Consider the following 16,898-nt stretch of genomic DNA (forward strand, 5'->3'; position numbering starts at 1 on the left):
TACCCCATTCAGACTATTGATTATTTTACAGATGCAGCATGCCCCCTTCGCTCTTCATTCCCAAAATGATTGGCAAAACCCATTTAATCGATTTAGAATGAAGTATTGTTTTACTCTTTCTGTTGTGAGGGAACAGGAGATTTGCTTGTGCATTAAAAGCAATAGTTTTTCTACTAACCTACATGTACACCAGTGCATGTGGATTTTTGTTAAGGCTTAACCCAACGGGATCTTTGTCGTACTACATTGCTCTGAAATTAAACAAAAGTCACCTATTTCTCAAGAGGTTTTGCTGAAATCCATAGCAATTCCAGAGTTTTTGTCCCTTTTAAATGGGTCTGTAGAGGCTCTTGATTTGTTGGTCAGAGGCAGGCTAAGCCTATGGCTGTAATCTGCAGTTGGACTCAGCTCAGCAGCTGCAGAGTTTATGATTGAGATCTCTCTCATTTGATGGATTTGAAGAACATGAGTCAAGCGGATTTGAAGAACAGTATCAGTCAGTATTTGACCTGGTGCCATAGGCAGTAAGATCAGATGAAAACACTTCAAGTAAAGAGCGCCATCTAGTGACTGCATGGAATGCATCCTATTTAATTACGCTTTGCCCAGCAGAGGAGTAATGCCTTACCACTTTAATTGGGATAACAATCTGATCCATGCTGGTTGCTGAACTGAACAAATACAATGTGGTGGTGTCCTCTAATAACTCTGTGGTTAAATCCCTCTGGAGCCTATTTGGACCCAATCTGACCAGCTAAATTGCGTCCTGCTCTCTGTCCTGAGTCCCCCCTACGCTGTCTCCCTCTCTGCTCTCCTGCATTATAAAATAACAAATAAAATACTGAAGTGAAGCGAAACATCTCCCCCTCTTTTTTAATAGACAATAGCTCCGGGCCCTCCAGAGTTCATATCTTGAGCTGGAAAACACATGTAAGATTGATGCATCACTTTGCGAGATTCCGGCTTCTTTTTCCCACAGATGAATGCCAGTTTATTTGAGCATGTCATCTAACCTCTAAAATGAAAAGCAAACAGCTGACATGCCTGCTGAGTCTGTCAAAGGGCTAATTAAGTGCTAGACCCACACATCAGCGATGCAAGGAATGTGTGTCTGGGCCTTGTATCTCTCTACCACTCTATTCAATTATAGCTCTTTTCACATCTGAACTGGCTTAACTGTTGGGCCAATGATTTCATTAGCTGTGTGTCCTTTGTGCTTGATGTTCATTTACTCTGTTCGTGCAATAAATCATAGTGAATGGAGGTCACATTGTAGGACCAGGCTCCTTTAATTTAATGGAGATGGATTCTGGCCCACACCCTCCCTTAGCTTATTAGCTCCCCATAGAGCAGAAGACACAATGACCTTCAGCCATAAGGACTGAATATGGTTATCAATTAGTGACAGTGAAGGTTAGGCCTCTTTTATGACCTTGGTCACGATATGAATGAATGGCCTATTATTCCACTCATTGAATCACGTGTTCCTAAACGGATAGGTGAGAATATCCGTCAGAGATGCATCATTATGCCCACAGTACTTGTTAATATTTTACATTTTATCCCTTAGAGCGGTTGGCAAGTCTGCAGTCTGTGTTTGGAATTGGGTGTATACATGAGTGGTTTAGACTGAGACACACAGGGAGAGAGAGAAAGACAGTGGCAAAGAAGATGTTCTGGACAAAGAAGAAAGAAGCACATTTGATCTTTATGGCCAGAAGGGCGTAATAGATGAAGAAAAAACAAAACAAAACATCCATTCTGCTCATATTCTGTTGTCAATATGACACTTTTCACCTTGTAAGGAGGAGTTGTGCACAGCATTTACAGTGTGTTGAACGGTCAGAGATAAGACAATCGGCACGCCCCTTTTGATTCTGTGCCAGAGATTGCTGCTGCTGCTGCTGTGTGTGTGTGTGTGTGTGTGTGTGTGTGTGTGAGACATCTCAATCAACCTGACAGTTTTCTCAATATGTTGTATTTACAGAATTTGCTTAAAGCCATTGAAAATGTGTTTACGTGTTTCTTTATAAAATTCAACATTCATGACTAAACAAGCAACAATCACTTTCAATCATTTTCAGAAAATAATAACATTAGTTATTATTTATCAAGAATGTAACACTCAAAAAATATGAAAACTGCGATCAGATACTGCTTCAGATATAGCAAAACTTTAATTGAACAGAAATATGTGACATCACCCTTTTCCAACTGAGCCCCACCCACTTCAAACCTCTCAGAAAAGTCTCTCACTTGAAATGACCAAAACTGTTCTAAACTTTGTCAAAACATTTTCTGTTCATGTAGGACCCTGTCGCTCAAAGGAGGAGGCAGATTGACAAAAATACATTTCAGAGCCTTTAAGCAGCCATTTGATTTGGTTGTCTTATTGTTTTTTCTAGCTCTAAAGATCAGTGAATAAAGAAATGTGTGCTTGTGGCATCATAAAGTACAATGAAGTAGGGTTATATTTGAGAGTGTAATTTTAATGTGCAAGAGCATGTGTAAAGGCACTAGATAAATTATATGAACACTTCATAAAACTTTACATTTGAAGTAACTAAATCACCTGTCACTATTACAAGCACTGCTACAAAGCTGAGTCACAGTGGGATGTATGCAAGTTAGCAGCCAACATTTTAGATGCTGTATACTTCTGTCAAATACCTGTTGGTAAGTTTCAACTTGTGATCACATGTTTTTCATTGTTGTTGCAGATGATTCGGTCTTTTTGGAGCGCTATTAGTTGTCTCATGACGTCAAAGTGCCGTTTGGCTGATCTTCTGTGGCCAACCAATGCTGCTAATTAGCAACTTAGCTTTGTAGCAGTGTTTGTAAGTGGCCTCTTTTTCACTGAAGACATTTTGCCATGTCATAGTAGGAAAAGCCCAGGTGTAAACAATAAAATTAATGATGGCTAAAATCCATTTAGCTACTTTTGTTTCAGGGTCCTGTTATTGTGCATGCTGGCGCACTTACTGGGATTTATATTTTTGTATATCAGGGTGGGTTGTCTTGAAAGCAGTGAAAAAAGGCTCCCTTTGGAGAACCTGACATAAAGTTATTTTCTTTTGTGTGATGCTGTTCTCTTTCTGCTCTAAAGGAAGAATTGTGGTTCTTAAAGTCAGTGTGCTGAGCTCCAGTCTGATCACTGAGGACAAGTGTGTTATTCTTTCAAATAGTTGCCCAACCAAGGCTGACTGCGTGTGTGCTGGTCTTGTTTTGTTGTGGTGTGTATGTTCATTGGATGACCATACCAAGGTTGCAGGACAAAGCACCATCCACTTGTTTATGCAGCTGAAGTAGACCCGTAGGAGAGTGTATCATCAGCGTTACAGAGGGAGGGGGGAGAAAGACGAGAGGGGAGATGAGCAAGAGAGGGAGAGAGGGAGAAACAGAGGAGGAGGGTTGGGGGGGGGGGGGGGCGGGGATGTTGTCTATGTGCCAATCAGCCCACTCAGCAGTCAGTCCTCGCCAGCCAGGGGGCCCAATGGGAGTGTCTAAAAGACATACACACACACACACACACACACACACACACACACACACACACACACACATCCACCTCCTCACTCTTCTCCAATCTCTCATCCAGCACCAGACTCCTGGGCCTGTCCCTCCGTCGTCCAGGCAACGCATCACATTCAGTCCAGTGAGCGTCTAACTTGTTTGTTTCACTTCTGATTCACAATTGGAGGGGATCGGGTGGCAAGAAAGAGACGGGGAGAGAGAGAGAGAGAGAGAGAGCCAGTGAGAGGGGGGCAGAAAAGGGTGAGAGAGAGAAAACGAAGGAGAGGAGGGTGGCATGCAAACGAAGCTGCTTCGCCAGAACAAGCACAAAGTTCTGAGTGCCAGGCAGAACGCCAGGTCTGCTCCTTTGAAACAGGATCTGTTCAGAAATGAGCACAACTGTTAGATTGCTATAATTGGCTCCTTCTTAAATGAGTGTGACAGCTGCTGATGGTTTCTTCTCAGGGGAGGTTGTGTGATAAAGAATCTTTTCTCTCTCGCGCTTTTCCTTTTGGGACATCATTTGGGTATCAAACATCCGAAGGACTGGTACACTTGGAAGCGTGAGCTGATCATATATCAGCCTCATTTGTAGGGAAACAGTGCAATATTTGTAATTAGAAGCAAGACAGATAATCATCATAGGGAATTATCGCCCAGCTGCTGAAGATAAAAGTGCATGTCTAGACTTTAAATGATGATGGTATTTGCCATTGCTTTAGTCTTCAAAGGAGCGCCCACGTCAAGTATCTGCTCTTATCTGATCTGAGTCTTTATTTCAGTTCAAAATATTTACATCATTAATCGGTTTAGCTGTGTGAAAGCAGCGTGATGGAAGTTCTTTTTCGGAGGTGGTTGGTAAAACAAATGGATTGTGTCGGCAATGTCAAACCAATCAGCAGTTAAGTGCAGTGGAAGAGAGATTTTCAATCATGGGGTAAACACAATTCCCCCCGTCCCAGCTGTGAGCACAAGCACACATGCATGCAGACACACACACACACACACACACACACACACACACACACACACACACACACACACACACACAAACATGTAGGTAAACACATCAGACACTATCAATCCAGTTGTATGAATCACAGCCAGGCTGCATGGGGACCCACTGATGGGGCCCCTGCTGAGCTTGAGGGCCCCTTGTCTCCCTCTGTTTGCTCCTGATAACACTGCTGGAATTGTTCCTCAGCCACCCTTCATATTAATCAAAAGCCCCAGGACAATACAATTGTTCAGAGCCGGTCCGCACACTGCTGCTTTCATTGCCGCTGGCCTCGTAAAAAACATCCTCACCCCACCACTGGCAAATAATGTATATCATCAGCGGCTACAGCACCAAAGTCCTGCTCCCAAATGAGCGACTGGCGACTGCTGGTGCATGACTGAGGAAATTTAATATCTTCCTTTCCGCTCCGATTGTGACTGGCTTCACACTGTACCTTCTTATCAGGTTTGATTTGAGAAGTTCCAGAAAATATCTTACACCTTTGTCTACCTTTGCTGTATATATATATATATATATATATATATATATATGTATATGGGGATGAGTTCAAATATTTTCTTTTTTTTGCAAGGCTGGATGCACTGTGAGGTGAATCTTTTCATGTGGCTGGTGATAAACTTAAAAATATGTTGATAATGGAATGGGAAATTGTGTCATAAAAGAAACTGACTTTCACCCTCCAGATGTTTTGGAACCTGATCACATTAAATTCACATTTCACTGATATATTACAATCGTTACCACTTTCTATGGAAAGGCAGGCTCTATTGAAAACACATTATCCCATCCAGTCAGGAAATGCAGCAATTCATCACTTTAGTTTTTGTCTTCCTGACCCATTTTAAAGCTTGGGCCCTTTAAGGAACACCCTCCTAATTGGCCTCACATCATTTCTGAGTGAATCTGACAGGTTGTCAACATTTAGTCGTTCCCCTGTCGCATCTGGTGTGATTTCCCTTATTGAATGTACACTGCAGTCCTTTTTACAACAAAGCAATGATTACTGTATTGTATGTGCAGAATGCTTGATTCATGTCCGCCCTGCGGGACACTTCTTTACCCTTTAAAGTTTTGAGCGAATTCAGAATGAATGAATAAACCATAATGACAGTGTGCCGGAGGGAGCTGGGAGCTGAAAGTGAACACCTGTTTGTCAGCAGTCTGCAGCTCGCTGCCACCGACTGGCTGATTCACAGAAGGTCACCTTGTGTCTGTAGGACCTGAGCAGGGGACTGGCAGCTGATAACTCAGCAATGGACTATACTCCCACTGAGGATAGAGAGGGGGACACTTATCATAACTGACCCCTATCTGCTGTCAACTGGAGATTCATTTCTCATCTTTTGAAGCTCGTATCACTCCCTCTGTCCTCTGTTTCTCCTCCTCTGTCCTGTCTCTCTCCCTCTGCCTCTCTCACATTTGCTACCTCAGGAACACTTGGTCTGTTTTTTACACAGGGCCTGACTCTTTTAGTTTTTTTCACCTCTGCTTTACTTTCTTACTTCATCTCTGTCTTCTTTTCTGTTTCTCAGTTCTTTAATTATCTATGCCTGTTTCTCTCTAAGATACACACTTTCCTTGTTTTGATCTCGACCCTTTCTTCTGCCTCTATGACTCTCCCTGCCTATCTCTGCAGCTTTCCATTTGTGTGTTTTTATATGAGTTTATCTTCCCTGTCTTTCTCTATGTGTGTCTGTCTGCCTCTGTCTATCTTTATGCTTGAGCTGGAACAGTGGTACTCATGGGAGCTGACATGGAGCGAGACAGTGGTCATCCAATCCAACACAGGAGTTATCCAGTTTCCTCCCATCAGCGGATGCCACTCTGCTATGAATATGACATCCAAAACACAAGCTTAGGTTTGTATTTACTTTGCATAAATTGCTTCAGCTTGGGAAATGAAGTTCAAAGTCTATTTATTTTCTCTGCAAAGAGACATCCCCTGAAAAGTGGAGTGATTTTTAATCCGTCCCCCATAACTAAGGGAGCGTAGAATCGATTTCACCTCAGGTGTCAAAACAATGATGAAACACGGGATTTCATTAAAATCACATGCAAATTCCCCCAAACTACAGGCCATCAGCCCAGTGTGGCTTAGCATATGTTGACGTTTGCATTATCAAAGTCACACTCCAACAGCTTACAAGTGCTTCCAGGGGCATCACAAAATGTCTGACTGCCTGTTCCTGCGACACGGCTGAGTGGGTTTACAGAAAATCTGTGATCCGAATCTCTCCATCAACTCAATAACCCTCTCAAGGGCATCCCCCAGTGCAAGGACCCACACATGCAGACATGCACATACAACCACATCTGGACATACAGACACAATACGTGCACGACGCACATTCAATCGTGTAAATATTTAATGAGAAAGGACTTTGAATTTGAAGAAACTTTATCCCCATTACACTAGTGGATGAAGGTAGATCACATAAGGCTGCATTTGCCAGTTAGCACTTGCCCAACTGGCAATGCAGTTTGTGTCTGGCATATGTTCTAATGATTTCCATGACTGTTGCTCTTAGAGTATTAATGCACCTGAAACCTGTTGATGATTTGCTTTCTTTTGAGTCATCTCACATTTCTTTGAAAGCTCACATCAAAGTGTGCTGAGTGCTTTCCAAACTATACCACAGAATCCGTTTCTATTATGTGTTTATTTTGTCCGTTGTAGGTAGGTAAAATCTATACTGAAGGAGGCACACATTGTGATGCTGGTAACAGTTGTTCTGTGTGCTGACGCTGCAGTGGGTGAAAATGTCTTATTCATTCTCCCTCTCAAACTGCTTGTTCCATTTCAGAGTGACTGGAAGCGTATCCTTGCATGCGTTGGGATTTTTTGGCCTGTGTCTGCTCTGCTACGGGTAAACAGACTCACATTGAAAAACTGCATGAACACGGAGAACAAAGAACAGATGCAGTGGGACCGGGACTTAATACTGAAACACCACACCACCATCACTGGGATATTTAAAGATTGTTTTAATGCCTTAGTGTTTGTCTGGGTATCTAAAACCTCGGTGACCTCTACCGCCAGATTATCAAACATTGTTAAGAACTTTTTTGCTGAAGACTTGGGCAAAGTTTTTATTTCTATTGACTGATGTGCCACTGTCGCTCACCATGTCTGAAACTCGGTGAAAAGTGGCAGCTGTCTCTGAAGTGCCGCCTCGCTCAGTTTTAATAAATCATCCCCAGTCACTCTATTCTCCACTCTCTCCCTCTCCATCCCCTGCCTCTCTAGCTTCGTCCCTTTCACTATACTTATCTAAGCCTGCTGCCTCTCCCTCCTCTCCCTCCTCGCCACTCTCTATCTCTGTTTTGCCATTCTCTTTCCCTCCCTTTACTTTCCCCTTTCTGCATGTCTGTCTTTATCTCTCCCAGCTGCCAATCTCTTCGTCCCTCTCCTACCATCTCCAATTCCCCTGCTTTAATACTTAGCTTCCTCTTCCCTCTCTCTCTCTCCTTTCCGGTCTCTCTTTAGAAGCTCTTATCATTGCTAAGTTGCTCAAAAAGAGCCACTTCCTCTGTCATCTCCTCTGGGAGTGCTGGTACATTGAGCCTGTTCTAAAAGCTCTGGGTCCTTGGATGGAGTCAGGTACTGTCGGTTCCTCACTTTTGCAAAGTGATGACAGAAGTATGGTATAATTAACGGAGAAGGACCTCTCTCACACACTCTGTGCCCTCTCTCTCCTCTTATTGCCCCTATGCTCCCTGTCTCTCCTTCGGCCATCTCGCCCTTTGTATTCGTCACCAAAATACAAAACGCATTATGACCTTGTGAGTGTAAATGGATATACAGCCACTGGAATAGACTGAGGAATTGATTCCACTGCCACATACTCCATCTCGTAAATGAGTCCAATGTATATTGGCAATCCTTCACCACAGTAAGCAAGCCAGACTTTATGAGGCCTTGGTGTCTGCTCTTTGTTTTTGAATACATTTAGTATGCTGTAATTGATTATGAGCCTCCAACCATACTATAGTTTAGTTCTTTGTCTATACCTGCACTTCAGCATGAATGTCTGCACATAAATAATAGTTGATTAGCCCTGAAATGCAGTGGAACTGATAACTCTGAGATGTGATGCTTGTGATATAACTTTTCTCTCCCTCTCTAATTTTATTTTCTCTTATTCAGAGCACAACACAGACTGTATTTCACCACATTTCATTATCAAACAGATGTCGCTTTTTTAACCTGGTGTCGGGACGTTCAGCCCGGGGTGCCTGCCATGTCATACGCTGCACACATATCCAATCTTACACAAAGTGACAAGACACCTGTCTTGGCTCCCTCCCACTCCCGACCCTGCCTTCAGTCTCTCTTCATCTCCCCCGCTGTGAACTGAATAAATTCCTTGACTTGATATTGTTGCTGTAGCATTACCATACCAACTAGGCCGTTAGGGGGAGAGTTTAAACAACAGTAGCAAGGGGGATAGCTCTCTCTCCCTCAATCTGTAACTGCTGATTGCAGACACAAAGTGCACTGGTGTGGAAAAACATGCAGCATAGCAAATCCTTGTTAAGACCCAGCAATCTGTTGGATCTCAGACTGATCTGTCCTGCTCACTTCCCGGGGTGTAAGATGCAAATGTTTCATTTAGCTAATTAGGTGGTTTATATGGTTGGCCTTTTATGAGCGTGGGGTTTAAGGTATAAATTGTTTCTTTATGGACAGCAGAGCGAGGGAATATACAGTATCAAGGGATGGCTGCAGGCAAAATTCACTGTGTTGTCATTTCATTGGGGGAATAATTCAACATTTTGGGGAACATGCTTATTCATTTTCTTGAGAGTTAGATGAGAAGATTTATACCTCTTTCATGTTTGTACTTAGACGCTAGTGTCAGTGCTGGTTAGCTTAGCTTTACAGATAAACTGGAAACGGGAAACAGTTAGCATGGCTGGTCTGACGGTAACAAATCCTGAAGCTTATGAATGAATATGTTCATGAACATGACTATGTATATTTAGTTGTGGTTTTATGGAAGGTTATGTGCTGGACTATTCCATGTCTGGGGGACGTCACTGCTCCCGGCTTTAATTTAGTCTTCAAACCAAAAAGAGACCATGAGAGATCCTTTGCATTAAAAATGAGAACTTTAAACATCCAAACTAAGTAGAAGAAGAAACTTTAAATTGAAGGTACCCTGAAGTGGTTGTGGTGAAGACACAAAAAGCTGTACACCAATCATAACATGCCATTTCAGATTTATTTCTCTTTGAGCCTACCTTAGGATCAGGTCATGGAACACTCCAGGAGACATGTCACAAAATTATTTGGCGGCGCTTGGGGCTATATAATGGTCAATAAATAATATTGCTTCTGAGACATCTGCACCAACATGAGGTAAACGCAGTCAGCCAATATCAGCTCACACAGCATTCAGCACACAGCCTCCTTTCAATCTCTCTGGTAAACAATCTGGGTGGGGGGAGATTGAAAACAGCAAGCAACCGCACCCGGATTTACATTCCAATCAAGTGACACCCCTGTCAGAAAATGGCTTCATTTTCTCTACTCTAAAGCACACAGACACACACACACACACACTCCATTATTACAAAGATGCATCACGTACAAAAAGAAGCACACCTGATGTGACAGACAGCCACTTCTACTCACCCCACTATCTCTCTACCCACTCTTCTCCACACACACACACACACACACACACACACACACACACACACACACACACACACACACACACACACACACACACACACACTGATTTCTGACCAAGTCTGAGTTGTTGGAGTGACAATGCAAGGTGAACGGTCACATCTGGTACCAGGAGGCACTGTGCTGCATCTCTGTCCTCTTCCCTGCCCCCTCCTTTTCCCTCATCTCTTCTCTTGTTATTGAGATGAGAACAGAGACAAAGGCTATGTCTTGTCACTCTCCAACCCCTTCATCTATACTGTTCGTTTGGAGCCTGGGGGGAAAGATGAGGAGGCATTTAAAGGGGCTTAGACAGCCCATGCGTGCCTCCCCAGCACCTGCCTGCCTTGCCCAGAGGTACATCACGGTTGACCTTGTCAGGAGCGATTGCTTCACGATGATGTTTGCTCTCTGGGAAAGTCAGAAGTGCTGCTTCATTTGAGACAAGGCTCATTAAAAACCTATTTGACTGGCCTTGTGTTTATAGTTTCAAAAGAATAATAATCCTCAGTGGTGCTAACTTTGCTTTAAATGTCACAGTGCAAATGTCACCAGGGAATAGGTCTCTTTGAGCTGCAGCTATACGCTTGATGAGACATGACCTGAAGCAAGTATTGAATCGTAACTGGGAACACTGAGCACACCCCATTACAGTCCAAAACAAATAATCCATGAATCCCGCTGTTATCATTACAAATCCACCAGTAGTAACATTTTTCTCTGAAGTACTTTATTGCCTTTAAACTGTGAGAGAGGACAATGTGTTGATTGAAGTACACTTAGAATGACAATGATAAGGCACAAGCTAGCTGTAAAATCAGGAGTAGGGTCAGCAGGTCCACGGTTGGTGGGATCCATCTGTTCTGGGAGCTCAGTCCATTTGCGGTGGGCAGACAGACCGGCAGAGAGGCAGACAGGCAGCTCCACTGGCTGCAACACAAGACACGAGCGGGGAGGAGAGGCAGGACCCATGTCCTGTGTTGCAGCCCCTGGCCCAGCCAACAGATCACCTTCAGCTCAGGACGACAACAGCTGATCACTGTGAAGAGGGAGAGAGGGAGGGGGCAGAAAGAGAGATAGAGTCAATTACAATAGACTCTGTGTGTGAGACAGAGGGAAAAAAATGAGAGGAAGAGAGTGACAGAGAGTGGTGGGACCAGAGGATGAGACAGGGAGCAGGGAGGAAAATGAACGAGAAGGGTAATAGAATGAGGGAAAATACTAATGGAGAGCGAATGAGAGGGAGAAGGAGAGCGCCAAAAGGGCAATGCACCTCCACAGACACCACATTCATCACCTGGCCAATAAAAATAGCCTTTTTCACCTTGCGGGTGAGGCAGTTGGCCTTCCCAACTACATCTCATATCCACCTTGCTCAACATCCAGAGAAAAAAACGCTTCTCTGGCCCAAATTGCCTGACTGGGAGGTTAATGACTACGAGTACCACGGGTCCACAGAAAAAGATCTGTCTGCAATGTCCTCATATAGAAGCCCTGTGGCAGAATTGGAGCGTGTCATTAGGAATAAATGTAATCATTATTATAGTTGTGCATTGCGTATTGAAAAGAAATAAGATCCATTGGGGGTGATTTGGAGGTACAAATTTGAAATGTTTGCAAGCAAACTGGTGTTTATGCTATGTATGGGTCTCATGGGGAAGCAGTTTGTCATCAAAGAGGCAGAAGGCATGCAATCAATTCCCAAACCACCCCCGAGCCTCTCCCTCTCATTTTCTACTCGTCTCTCTTGGGGAGTCTGCCATGTAACAGGCATTAAAAGGTCAAAGCTGAGTGAACTCTAAGCTGCGTGTATCGCAAACAAAGGTCTGAAAATGTCATGGCTTCACAGACATGTCCTCATATCTGCAGAAGGAACATCAACAGGCAAAACAACAAAAAATAATCAACAGCCCTGTTTTCTGTGACATTTACCCCAAATTTCTGATGTGGTGCATTTCTGTCAACTTCATTCTCCAGTCTTCCAGTGCTTTCAAAGACGCTTACATCAGCCTTACTGGTTAAACCAGACTTATGCTTTTGCGATGCAGCAATTCCACGAGTATATCTCTCTCGCCAAGTTCCTTGTATGAAAATGGGTCCAACCTAGATTTAAGACTACAGGGATATGAACTCAGAGGACAGATGAAAGGAGCTGAAGGACGAAGCGAGCAAAAAAAGAAAGTAGAGGAGAGCCAGGGGCAAAATTCAATTCCTTTAACCCTATTCCCCATTCTGAACAAAAAGAGAATACAGGAAAATACAGTTGGGATTTTGAATAGTTTTTGGGTCAGAGTGAAGTCTGTGGAAGCTTTAAAGGTAACAATGTCAGATGGAATTGCACAGATATTTTATCAGAGAGGAGAGAAACAGGCTGCTTAACACTTTGGGAATGATCCTTTTGAAGTATGCTACCAGGAATAGCTGATCTCCTACATCAAATGCATGAGGCATTACCGGGCATTGGCTCCTTTTGTAATCGAACTCGCAGTGCATCCCTGGCTTCATATAGGACATTTGACAAAAATAGTGACTAATAATGGATGGCATACTACCGGAAACTGCTCAAGGCAACTTGGCTGTGGTGAGAAAGAGGCCACCCAGATTCTACATTAAATCGTTTACGTGAAATGCCTTTCATTGCCGCAGCAACAATGGGTTTTGACAGAACTGAAATTACTTTGCCAGACGAAAATGCCGCAGACACAGTGTGCAATTATTGGGACTTGTAATTGAAGCATTGATGTTGAGTAATAAGTCCCACTTATTCTCCATAATCAGGACAATGATCACACGGAGTGCAATGGATACGTGCCGTGCATCCCTTTACCAAAACCTTATCATTTGAAAAAATCCCCCCCTATTCAAAGATTCACACAATAGACGACCTAACAATGGTGCATTGTGCCAGCTGTAACAGTGGTGTGGCTCCTCTGATCAGTGCTTGATATGGAGGCAGATTTTACTCTGAGGAAAGGAGCCATGAGGAAAAGTACAAATAGTATGATTCCCACATTCACAAGGAAATATTTTGAGGAAACAAAAGAAAATCCAAATTTAGATTCCCAAATTTACATAAAGCCAGTGCCCCTATCTTGCACCAACTTCATCTGTAGTTTATGTTTATTAATATCACTGCTGTGTAAACTTGTAATGAGACGGTCTACAGAGCCCAGGCCTAAGTGAAAAAAAAAATACAGATGTCAAATTACTCAGGGCAATTGTTCAGGCTGTTCATTATCATAATGCAAAACACACCACTGGGTCCATCCATAATGTAACAGTGATGACAGTATAACACTTCATGTGCACGCGGATGCTGTATGCTAGAGGTTGTTGATCCTGCAGATTGGCTCTGCAACAACCAGTCAGCTGTCTGGGATTTGATTTAAGAGGGAAAAGAAAAGTCTTGTCTGGCAACCCCTTTCATTTACTTTTTAAGCAATGCCTCAGGGAGCTAACAAACAAACAGGCACCGTAATTTAGTATTTTAGTCTCAGACATAATTCTCAACTATTAATCTTGATATCTAACCGGAAACTTTAAACAATAACCTTGAATGACAACCATTGGATGAGTCAGATCATAGGCCAGACATTTAGGTGAATCCAAGGTTACCTTTTTGGTATCTGTCAAACACAGCGGTTGAATTTTCCCATCGCTTCTATTCAAAGCTAATGTGAAAAGAGGCTTACTAATAGTCACTTTACTGTGAAAGTTGGGTACACCTATAAAGCTTTTCAATGCTTTTCAGGGCATGTCTTTGAACACTAACCCTCTATCATTTTATTCTGAAAAGCACATAATGGAAGAAGGCTTTACTATTCCTCGCTATTCCTCTCCTTGTTATTCTCCAGGGATACACAACCTTTTACAGCTTTTTTAGCTGGTCCCTCCACTCCGTCCCTTCCCTTGGTGCCTTGTGAAAGAGCCACTGTTCTCTTGGGTTCTGGATGCCGGGATCATCCTGATCCAAACAAACACTGTTTGTAGAACCAACATCTTTGTTCTCCTCAACCTGATTATGCATGGTGTGGCAAAGTAGTCTGTACCAGCAGCTCTGCTTCCCAAGCGCACACACCAGCCAGTGCATATACATATGTTCACATAGGAACGTACACATTCTCTCTCTGCCTTTGTTCAGAGACACACATCCTCTCATTGTCTAAAAATGGACTTCGATACTGAGACCTATAAAGAGTTTTGCTCTAAGGCATTGGTTAAAAAAAACTGCGATAAAGGAGGAGTATGTAACAAGGTCGAATAACCAGATCACCTCCTTTTGAGTTTTCACATGTTCCTCCATCAAGAAGTACAGTAGGCTACATGCAGGCAGGTTTTGTGGAAAATAGCGCAAGAGAAAAAAGTCTCTTGGCCTGTACATGTGCAGCTTCCAGTAACAGTTGAGTGACTCAGCCCTCTTCACAAATAATCTCCACGGAGGGAGTAATCACTTCAAATGTTGAATATGAAATTATATTTATCTCACTGAAACAGCATTTCAAATGTGAATGAAGTAGAATTTTAGAACGGTTGTCCTTGAAGTAATGTGTATATGAATGCGTGTTTTAACTCCCAAAGAAGCCATGACAAGATAACTTCCAACCTGCACACAGATGCTGTGACCTTGGTGTTACGCTGTGTTCCTGCATCAGACTGTTCATCCACACTGTGATTCGAGGAACTGTGATAAATGCATCACAAGCAGGGGGTGCTTGAAGAGTGCTCAGTCTCCCCAATGATGCATTAAAAAGGTAAATGCTCCCATAACTAATAAGCAGAGGGCTGGAAAATGTGGGAATACAAACATGCACAGATGTGCACAATTTGTGCACTAAGACACAGGAAGAAAGACGGAAGCACTAGCTGCTAAAAAGTAGTAAATAAGCTCAGGATTAGCAAGACTGCTTTAACAGGAAGTTTACGCACAACAGACTAAATCAAATGCAGCCAGTTATCAGGACACTAGCATAAAAACTGACTCACTGAGTGACCTTATCGCTATTAATTATTAATTTAAGTGGATAATTACACTCATTACAGAACATTGATTATTAAATTCAGAATTGTGTGAAGTCAGGGAGTTCTGCAGGGGAATGACCTCAGATAACAGCGACCGACAAATCTGCAATTCACATCAGTATGCAGGAGAAAACTGACTGAAGTGGACCCTCGAGTTGTTATGGCTGCACAACTTCGAGAAGTCATCACAAAGATGAACAACACACACAACTGACTATAATCACACATGTGCATGCACTTAAGCACACACACACTGGCAGCAATACAGCACCTTGTGCCTTTTCTCCGGAGCTTTCTCAGCACTATTGGAGTTGGTGTTGCGTTTCGGAAGTGATAGCTGGCTCAATGGCTGCTGCTGCTGCTGCTGCTGCTGGGATTGGCTTTTCCCTGCAGATGCTGACAGGACACTTTGGGATGTCTCTCCCCTGCGAGGTCCTCCATAGGTGAGAGAAGAGGCCTGCTGGCACCGGACCGGTCTGACCACAGCACAATGGAGACAGGTGTGGTCCTCCATGGCTCAGTGAATAGTGCATTGATACAGTCAGGGCTGCAGGTTCCACCACCTGAGTCAGTCCAGAGGATGGCACTTTGGCAATTTTAGGGCCTAAATTCCCACTGATGAAACCGATTCTAAAAATGTGCAGAGCTGTGAACTGAAAAGCGAAAGCATCCCTTGCATTTCCAATGTTATTGTGTGGAAATCTATTTCCTCACACTTCCAGGCAGCCTTCAACACTACAATACTGCCTGATACCTTACGTGATTGCTCTCCATAAGACTCAGGTTCCCTGTGCCCCTGCAGGAAAATGAGGTTCATTTATAACTGTGAAGATCAGTGGAGGAGTAGTTCTACAAGTCTTCATCGTGCATTTTTGGCTCATCACAGACACAGTCATCTGTGCCAATTTTACTGTGACACATCAGAATCAATAAATGGGAACGCATTCAGCTTACCTTTCCATCGCTGTCCTGGCGCTTTTTCGTTTCAGCAGCACGGCAGTAAAGGCGGGATGGGGATATGGTCGCACTTTGAGCACCATATCAACCTCTCTGCCTGTCTGCCTGTCTCTCTCTCTCTCTCTCTCTGTCTGTCTGACTCTCCCTCGGAATCGCGAGTCAATTTAGTCCTGCTAGTGAGGGAAAATCCGTTTATCCGCGGACTACACTTACGCAGAGCCGCACTCCTTGGCTATTTCAATCTTGTGAGGAAGCGCCTGCCTGACAGCGCCTGATAAAGTGAAGATTTACTGGCGTACAAAGTGAGGAGCAATCCCTCACACTTTAGCTTACCCCATCAGTTTCTGTGCGCTCTATGCTGGCCCGGTGATTTAATATCTCTTCAGTGTCTGGTGGCAGCCCCCCCCCCCCCTCCCCCCTCCCCTTCCCTCCAAAAACGGACACGCACACACGCACGCGTTGCAAAGAAAGAAGCAGGCTATAACGTTTTAAAGACCAAAATTGAAAACTTCAGGCTCCACACCAGTTAAACTGTTTGCGTTTAAAAAGAAATATCCCCTGTAATTTAGCCAGAATGGATATCTACTTTAAATAAGCATGACATCATAAAGTCACTATTAAAAGGGGAATACTGTGCTGTTTGTATTGTATAATTATAATGTCCTATATACCCCATATTCTACTTTAGTATGCCAAAGTTACAAAAGAAGC

Source organism: Enoplosus armatus, chromosome 16 (genome assembly GCF_043641665.1).
Source record: "Enoplosus armatus isolate fEnoArm2 chromosome 16, fEnoArm2.hap1, whole genome shotgun sequence".
Lineage (NCBI taxonomy): Eukaryota > Metazoa > Chordata > Actinopteri > Centrarchiformes > Enoplosidae > Enoplosus > Enoplosus armatus.